Below are 10,148 nucleotides of genomic sequence, written 5' to 3' on the forward strand. Positions count from 1 at the left end.
ACGTAAAAGCAATTATTGTATATAAATGATGTAAAAATGAGCAGTTATTAAAAACACAGTGACCGGTCATTTAAAAGTTTGAGGATAGTTTCATTCATCGTCGGTTTATTATAAAATTCAGTTTGGACTAGCAGTCTTCAGTATATTGACCTGAGGCTGTTCAAGCTTTGATGTTTTAAGTCAGTAAAAAGTACGAATTTCTTGCTGAAGGTAAATTCATCCACCAAGTTTCCAAGTTCGTCGGCTTTAAGTTAAGCCGATGACTGGAATGTTGCTTTAAAAATGGTATTTGTAGTGTCAAAGCAGATGTGAACTTATGTGGCAAATTTATACTCTTGCAAAATGTTGTCACGGAGTATAATATGTAGGTCCCTTGGCCAAAAAAAGTAAAGCGAAGTTTGCAGATGGGCGTAATCTAACCAATGTACTATATTGTAGCTTCTTTCGGGGAATTCTAATAGCAAGAGGCCCCTAACAGATTTACTCGTAATGTATATCGTCCATTCAAGCATAAATTTGTACAGAGCCTATCAACTGACACTTCAAATGACAGCAGGAAAATAAGTAAAATTTGATGATAACCACGCCCACTCTCCATATAACGGTTTTGTTAAAAACTTCTAGAGGGAATCGGAGACATTAAATTTAATATTCAGGATGGCACGAGAGGGTTTTATAAGAGCACGTGAAAAAAATGGACAATAGGCATGGCACCGTCCATATTTAGAAGAAAATCCATATCTTAGGATCAACACTACCGATTTCAAACAACATCAGACAAATCACACGCCTACTTTCTATATAACACAATTTCAAATTCCAACCGACTCTTTTAATTTCCAGTATACAAATCAAGAAGCATTCAATTAATGTTCACAAATAGAGCCACCAAGGTTCATATAACGCGCAAAAGTTGTCGCATTCAGACTATAAAACTTTTAAAGAACCCTAGAAGTGGGCCCCAGTTCGTATGGCTGACTTTGTGCCGAAAATATCGGTCATTTTGTATGCTATATTTTTGGAATTCGGGGGGAATATTTCTTTGATAATAATATGCCCTTGTGTCAAAAATGGGTGGAATCGGATCAATACTTCCCTTAGCTCCCACAGACCTAATATAAAGATTTTCGAACTCCTAGTTGACTTTATATCGGTCAATGTGCCAGTTTAATATACAGTTTTACCAACACCGGCTGATATTGGTCCTTGCAAGTTGCAAGATTATAAACATTTCAGTTGCACCCGAAATTAGCGCTTCCTTACTTATTCAATCAACTTTTGAGTAGATCGATTTTGGAAATCGATTTTGGAATTGCAATGTGGGAATTTGTACGACCTCGAATGCATTCAAACCAATGATAGGTAGTAAAATATTTCCCAAAGGTAAACAAACTATGTAAACCTGTACAAATTGAGGATATGGTATTCGGTGCAGATGCTTTTTGATGTCCATATTTTTATACCATGGATAGAATACATTTAAACAATGCTGGAATAGATCGGTGGGTATTGGTCAACTCGGCGCCCTACTTTGGACTAGGCTTTTCTTACTCAAGAAAATTATTATCCGAGATGCATATTAAGGACTACATCTAAGTCGACACATACCTTATAAGAAAACAGCCCATTTTAAGCAGGCCTCTGTCAATATATAGTGATGAATTAGAAATTAATGCAGACAAGCACAGGCATACACAGTTATTTAATAAAGATTTTACCCAAATGTTATGTCAAAATTTAAAAGATTTTAATTAAAAGTTTTAACCAGCGAGCGCGTACTCGATTTGATATATGCAGTCAACAAACAAAGAAAACATAGTTGACAACACCGAAGAGTCCATCAAAAGCATATGTAACTCACTTTTTGCCTTTTGCTCAGCGAAAACGCATTAAAGCGCATGCAAATGAAATTTTAATTGCTACACTCACCGGAATAAAGCATGGCCACCATTCAAATACAAGCACATATGTAAATATTGGCTTACGTCCATGCGAATTATTCAATTTGTAATAGAGTAAATTGAATTCGTTTAAAGAGTTTTTTGATTTTTCGGTTGTTTTTGTTTGCTTTGCAAAGGCTATGCACTTATTGTCTGACAGTTGCCTTTGACTATTGTGCAGTGGCGTAGCTAGGGGGAGACGAGGGGGGCCGTCGCCCCGGGCGCAACGTCTTGGGGCGGCAAAACGATCTTCGCTGTTTCTTAAAATTCCAATTCGGGCAAAAATTCCTGAAAATTGTGTCAAAAGTGTACAAGATATAGGGCGAAAATGGGTTTTTTTATGGCTTTTAATAAGATGTCTTGTAAATTTACTGTCAATTTCCTCAAAAACCGTATTGTGAGAATTTTGGAACTTCAGAATTTGTGTGGCCTTCCTAAATTTTATATACTTAATATCGAAGATATTTAGGTAAGTAGATAAAGGGGGGCGGCAGAACATCCTTGGCCCCAGGCGCCCGAAGTTGTAGCTACGCCACTGCTATTGTGTAATTATTTAATACGCTTACATATGTGAGTACGCATGCTTGTGTGAGTGAAAATGTGTCAATGAACATCTAATTGAACATAAAACACTCTATTCCAACACAAACAGATATGCGTGCGTACCTGTGACTACGTGTGAATATATATTTTCTAATCCAAATTTGTTTCTATGGTAAATATATCCGAATTTAATGTGATTTTATTTCAATTTCAATTTTCATATAGTGAATTTTTGGCAGCTTAAACATGTAAACACGTAAATGCATTTAACTAATAGGGTAATCCAGTTTTCAGTTCGTTTGATTTTTTTATTTTCATTGTTTTTTTATTTTTTTTTTTGTTTTTGCTAAAATGAATTTCGGGCCATAGATGAAATAAAATAGTGCAAGATTTTTCAGCGTACTTTATTAATGAAGCGAAGCTATAATACCCTTCACAATTTCAAAAAATTCCTTAACACAAAATGTATTTTTTTCTTAAAAAATTATCTTATGTATTCGCAAAACATGTTTAAAAGCATCCTCAAAATTTTGAAATAATTGCTACGGTATTTTTTATTACTTTTTAACTTCTAAAACTCGCCTATTCTTGTCATTCACACTAGGTGTGTAATGGGTTTCACTTCATAAACCAGCACGCTAAAAAACATTGCCTACATTTGGGCGCCAAGATCAAAAAAAATTAATAATGTGGCAACTTTATATAAGAGACTGATGTGTTGAAATTGAATACAATTCTTTTGCATTAATTAAAAATTTTCATAAAAATCGGAGTTTCTAACATCTGTGACTAAAGGAGCATAATTTTTGGCTGTTTCCATATGTAAAGCTGAGCGGAGCTTTAAAGAATATATGTATTTATTAAAAAATATTCGAAAACTTACCCATTTCAACGAGCCGTGAACAGTCTAATGTATTTAAATATAAATGGTTGGTGATTTGGTCCCTATATAATTATATATAGATATATGCATATGTCTGCTTTGGCATTTTTATGCGTTGTACTTCATTTTGGATTGCTATTAAATTCAATTTACATGATTTTAATTGACTTTGCATTGAACAATTCTAATTCGTTTTTAGCTCAACGTAATAATTAAATTTTAATGGATGTTTTCAAAAGCATATACATATATCATATAGGTCGTATGTACTTAGCAATATTTAAATTTTTAAATTAGTCTTCCAAAAAATAGGAATTTAATATTTGCTGCATTGATAATATGATTTACAATTTATTATTAATTGCTATTCAAGCTGCGTGGGCGGCAATATGCACAACATTACATAAATAAGATATTAAATTTAAAATCACATTTATTTTTATAAAAAAGTTTGAATTTTCATTGAAAACAATTTCTAAAAATAAAAATATTAAATGATCGAATTTGATGAAAATTGTTTCAACTTTTCACATACCATTAGTGCTACCAAGTTTTTCTGAGAAAACTTGAAAAAGAACGAAAGAGTAGGATGAGTGAAATTTGAGAGTGTTAAGAGCTTTTCAGCGAAACACACTTTCCCTTCTTTCAGCTCAAATAAAACAGTAGTTCTAAATTGCTTTGTGACCTCTTGATTCTGAAAATTTAATTAGCTGAGAGAATGTATAATAAGTAAAAATTTGAAATTACCATAGGGAGAGGAAGACCTCCACTCCAGGTAAAGAAGACCCTTTCTTCGCTTGAAATCTCCGATTGGCGCCAAACAACGAGAAGGAAGAACGACTGGCGCGCTGTTGTATACTCGGCTATAAGCGCGTAAGCAGTGTCTACGCCATTAAAGAAAAAAGAATGGCCTCATATGGGTTCTTTAAACTTGCATTCAAAACATATTTACCTAAAATAACGTTTCATACTCAAATGTGTCACTTAGTATCACAGTAATCGACTATTACAATTTACAACAAGTCAAGTTACAATAAACAATACAAGCGGGGCTACGAATGAGGCTAATGTTAAAAGTCAGCAATGCGTGCTGCGAATAAAAGGTGTCAAGTCATGGGGTGATGACCACAACAAATCACCACGAATACCAGCAAATTTCGCCCAGGCGACAAGTACAGCGACAGCGCTAAGTACCCCTAAAAGTATGCTTATAAACACGTATTAAGTGATTGTTTATAAGCAAAAGCTGGAGTGAGGGCACACACACACACACACATGTAGCACACATGCACATACATATATGTATGAATGTATATAAAGTAGCAAAAAACAAAGACAACAACGACAAAACGTGAAACGTGAAACGGACTAGCAGCAAAAAACAAATAAAAGCTTTGATGTGTTGAAAGATAAGAAAAAGGTCGCTTATGTGTAGATATGTGTATGTATGTATTCGTGCTTATTGTAAGCAGTGTGAAAAAACAGGCAACTGCGATACGGCTAGCTCACACCAACCGTTGTATTGATAGAGAGAGAGAGAGCCAGAAAAGCGGTGTGGGCCGGGTGTGGGTGTGACATGTCACGAGGGCAGTTGAGCCATTTTTTCTTATCCGTTACATTGTACATGTGAGCAAACAAACGTTTGTCATACAATGATTTATCGTGCGCAACAGCAATAACAACAATGCCAACAATACCAACAATACCAGTCGCAATGGCAATGGCAATTGATGGTGTGACCTACAACAATAACAGCAACGAGACCAGCAACATTGGCTCATTGATTGCGAAAATCGGTTGGTGAGTATGCAATAAAGTTGGTTCGCTGTTTCTTTTGTTGTTCTGTTTTCTCTGCTTTTTGTTTTAGCCCGTCTATGGTCGGAGTGAAGGCCACAATAACTGATTGTTGCCGTTCGCCATTGTCAATGGTCATTGTTTTGTTTCAGATTACAAACACATTCACACACAAGCCTTCGTTAATATTGCAGTTGCATATATGCTATGTGTGTAAAAGGGGTAAGATAAGCTAATAAATATTATTTTTAAATTTAAAAATTAAAATTGTCATAAGTTTTGCCGCGAATGGAACCACAAATTTAGGATTTCAAGAATTACGTGACAACTTTTAACTTAAAATTTATTACTCTTCTGCCTGCAACAAAAAATAACAGCAAAGAGAGCATCCTTGCCTACTTTCGTAGTCTCAACGATATAGCCTACTAGAATTATGTTGTTTTTTTGCGGAAAAAAATGGATTTGCTGATAATTCGAGACCTTCAGCTAGATATCTTGAAATTTTTTGAAATATACTATTGATATTTCAGACCTACCTTACTTCATTAGTAAAAGAGAGAGGAATTTAAAACTACGATGACCATTTCTTTTTCTATACCCTTTAAATACTAGTGATATAATGAGCTTTACTAACTAACTAAAAACTTCAAAAAACAGAAATATAAGAAAATGCCAGTTCTAAACAAGCTGAGGCTTATATAGCACAATCGTGACTTCTCTTATCTTCCCACGATCAAATGAATTCCAAAAATGATAAAAATTTCAAGGATTGTGTGTAAAAATGGAAATTTTGGGGGTTTTGATCAAGCATGTTTTTATTTCAGCCCACTCTCTTACGCTTTGCGACTGTTTTAAGACACCCTTCTTCCCGCAAAATTTTCATCAGAAACATTCATTAAATTCTTGATTTTTCCCAGCATAAGTTTAGAATCCCTTTTGAAAATAAACCTTACTACGCCCTTGAATTCCTATATTTATTTGCACCATTGTCTTGTTTTTTTTTATACACAGCTGCCAAGTAATGTTTTTACTTTCGTCATTGTTCTGCCTCTTTACTCATTTTGTTATTTTATTGATTCATGACCGGTTTTACTTCCGACCGTGAGATATTTATATAATTGCAAGTTTGTTGAAATTATCGTTCTTGATAAAGTAAACGCGGCCAACAGGAAGCCTATGTCATTCAGCAATGGAACTACAGTATCTAGCTGCCATAGTTGACATTATTTGAAGTTTTTAGGTTATACGCATTTTAGCCTTTTTACATAATTAGTCCAAATAGCGTTTTTGTGCTTTTCTGGGAATTTCTCATTGGAGAAGGATATTATTACAGCGTTCTTTGCAACCTTAATATTCATCTAGAATTCCCATTTTGCTCCTTAAACCGATTCTTAGTTATGGGCCAAAAGTGGTTTTAAACTTTTGATCCTGTGTAAATCTTTGCACGGCAATTTCTTGAAGTAACCGAACATAAATATAAGATAAATGCTGCCTGACGGCTATCGCTCTAGGAAATTATATGTGACTATGTCTATATGTCAATATGTGCCAGCACAGCCTTATCATCAGCCTTACATATACTCGTGCTTGAATTCGCCATTCTCACTTAGATAAAAAAACAAAAACATTTACTTATTTTTAGTGCTACTATGACAGCTATCGCTCTAGGAAATTATATGTGGGTATATCTATGTGTCTACATATGCCCACATAAATATGTCAATACCACCACACTGACAAATATTTGATTCCACCACACTCCCTTTTGACTCGCAATTTGTACAAATTGTGAAGGCAAAAATTTCAATAAATCGTTAATTTTTTGTAGTTGTAACAATTATCGCAAAATCAAAAAACACTTATCAAACACTAAATATGTCTAATTAATTCAAACCAATTTTATTTATTGCCACGTTGAAATATTTTATGGTGTGGCATAGTTTAAATGACCATTTCTGACCGCTAATGGCATTATAATCATATGGATGTAAGAAAAAAGTATGTGTATGTGTATTTATTTACATAAAATCATTAATATTTATTTTTGCGCCTTCAAAGTAATTCCGACCAGATGTATGTAATACACTTATTCCAACGATTTATCCAGGCCTCGAAATACTTTTCATAAGCACTTTTTGGGATGGCCTTCAGCTCCTTCAGCTCCCCTTTGTATCATCTCATCGATCAACTGAAGAATAGGTTCCGCGGAGCGGCAATTTCGGCTTGGGGAACATGAAAAAATCACACAGAGTCAAATCTGATGAATGCGATGTGTGTTCGATGGTATTCATTGTGTTTTTGCGTTCAAATTCGGTCACAATCGTGGCACGATGCGATGGTGCATTATCATCGTGTAGAATCCATCAATGGTTCTTTCTTAATTCCGGCCATTTTCGACGGATGTTCTCATGCCTCAATACGGCCAAGTGGAATTCCTTATGGACCGTTTGTCCCTCCGGAACAATTTAATGATGAATCAAACCACGAATATCGAAAAAACAATGCGCATCACCTTGATTTTTGAGTCGAAAGTCGTCCATGCCTCTTGCGAGTGCTTTCATATAATCGGGATGGACCTCTCCGAGCCGTTCGATACCAAATGAGGTTTTAGACAAGGCGACTACCTATCGTGCGACTTTTTCAATCTGCTGCTGGAGTAAATAATTCGAGCTGCAGAACTTAATCAAGCAGATATAATCTTTTATAAGAGTGTACAGCTGCTGGCGTATGCCGATGATATTGATTGATAACAACTGATGAGTCGACGTTGCTAGTTTTCGAAAGAAAGGTTCTGCGAAAGATTTATGGTCGTTTGCGCGTTGGCCACGGCGAATATTACATTCGATGGAACGATTTGCTGTATGAGATATACGACGACATTGACAAACTTGTAGTTCAGCGAATTAAAAGGCAGCGGCTACGCTGGCTCGGTCATGGTGCCCAAATGGACGAAAACACTCCAGCTCTGAAAGTATTCGACGCAGTACCCGCCGGGGGAAGCAGAGGAAGAGGAGACCTCCACACCGTTGGAAAGACCAAGTGGAGAAGGACCTGGCTTCGCTTGGAATATCCAATTTGGCGCCACGTAGCGAAAAGAAGAAACGACTGACGCGCTAATATTAATATAATACAAAGGTTCCAATCAAAAATGCTTAGAACAATCACGTGTTCATAAAGATCTTGGTATTTCTATGGTAAAGAAAGAAGCAGAAGACAGCAGAATTAAATATATAATATATATAAACACCGAGATCACCCAAACCCTTTGGCTAACGCTTTGGTACATTCCTGCGATCAAACACGCCTTAAAAGAAGAGATAAGCCTGCGTACTAAGGAGAAATGTCTCACCAAAACAGCTCAATCACTTGCTTGAGCTTGTCTAGTTTTTAAATAGATTTAAGATTTTATAACTTATTGTTAGGCTTTTAAAAACAAAAAGCAGATTCAATAAATAAAAAGATATTGCAAAGAAAAAAAATATCTTCTACGATCTCTCGACCATCTTTGAAGTCTTTGTACCACTCGCAGTTTTAGACAAAACTGAATCACCATAGGCCTTTTCCGGCATTCGCATTTGGTTGACAGATCGCGCTCATTTGTGTCATAGTAATTAAGGACAGTCCTACCAACTTAGCAAAATATTTTTTTTTAATATAATTTACCCAATTGCCGCGTGTTTTTTTTGTCACAATGTATATATTGTTGAACTATATTAATAGATACAAACTCACAAAGTTGAATTTTGACAGCAGTCAAAACCGTTATAGGTAAGTTTTGACTTGCCAAAATATATGGATTAAAAAAATATTTCAAATATTTTCGGTGTCTACTAACAGCTGCTAGGTCTCCACTTAGTGAGGCAGGGAGCCCGATGAATAAAGCAAATCAATTGAGAACTTTGAGGATATTAGTAAACGCTGAAGTGTTTTTAGACCATATTATTGCTTTACCGTAGCTACTAATCTTCATTAGATGAACTGTTTAGCGACAAACATCAAAACGTTCTTCTAAGTTGTTATGGTGCAAGTTACTTATATGTATGTCGGTCAATAAAGCAGTGTATGTCGAACTTGTGGCAACAAATCATAACCAAAGCAGTTTGTTTTAGTGCCGCGAATGGGCAAACTGTGCGCAGCTGATCAATTCGTTGGGTCCGAACACACATCTTCAACTCAACTCTATAAGCACAACAGCAGATCGTTGCGGTCTTTCGTCATCTCCAAAGTTGACGTACATACGTCCAAAATGATATATAGGAAACAGATCTAATGAGATCGCGTGAATCATTCCATTGTATAAATTCTATTATTGCTAAATAATTTTCTTCATTCCTAAGTATTAGCTATACGTTGTAATAGGCTAGACCAGTTGGACCCTGACTTTCCCGACAGATAGATCCAAACGATAGCTTCAGCAGGAATTCATGGCATCTGATGCAATGGCCTCACAATGGGCTCAGTAAAGCTCTCGCTGTGTAACCTCACATTCCAGTGAACCTTCAATTATCACAACAACACGTGCGAAATTCGTTTCTTCTCACAGAAGCTTATTGAATATTGTTACAAAAAACAACAAAGAGCGACAGACAGAATGGATGTGCCTCCAATCAGTAACAAATTCCTCTGAAAATAAATCAAAGCTAAATCAAATCAAATTAACTAAAAAACGCCAAGTGCGCGCCAACAGATGAAATGAAATGCACGCAGATAAATTGATAAAAACGAATAAGTATGAAATAAGTAAGAGGCGCGAGGACGAGATGATTACCGCACCTTTGACGACTGGACCTCTCCTGAACCGACGAACTGGCGAACTGGGGAACTGAGAAGCGACGAAAGCGCCATGACAACAAATAAGCCCAAAATCAAAGCAACGCATTTCCACGACGCTTAGCAATTTTTCACACAGTACAACAACAAAAATAATATGAAATGGCAACAACAACAGCGAAATAATTTGTCCAAATACCAAAGCGTAAAGTATCAGT

Source organism: Bactrocera tryoni, chromosome 1, assembly GCF_016617805.1.
Source record: "Bactrocera tryoni isolate S06 chromosome 1, CSIRO_BtryS06_freeze2, whole genome shotgun sequence".
Lineage (NCBI taxonomy): Eukaryota > Metazoa > Arthropoda > Insecta > Diptera > Tephritidae > Bactrocera > Bactrocera tryoni.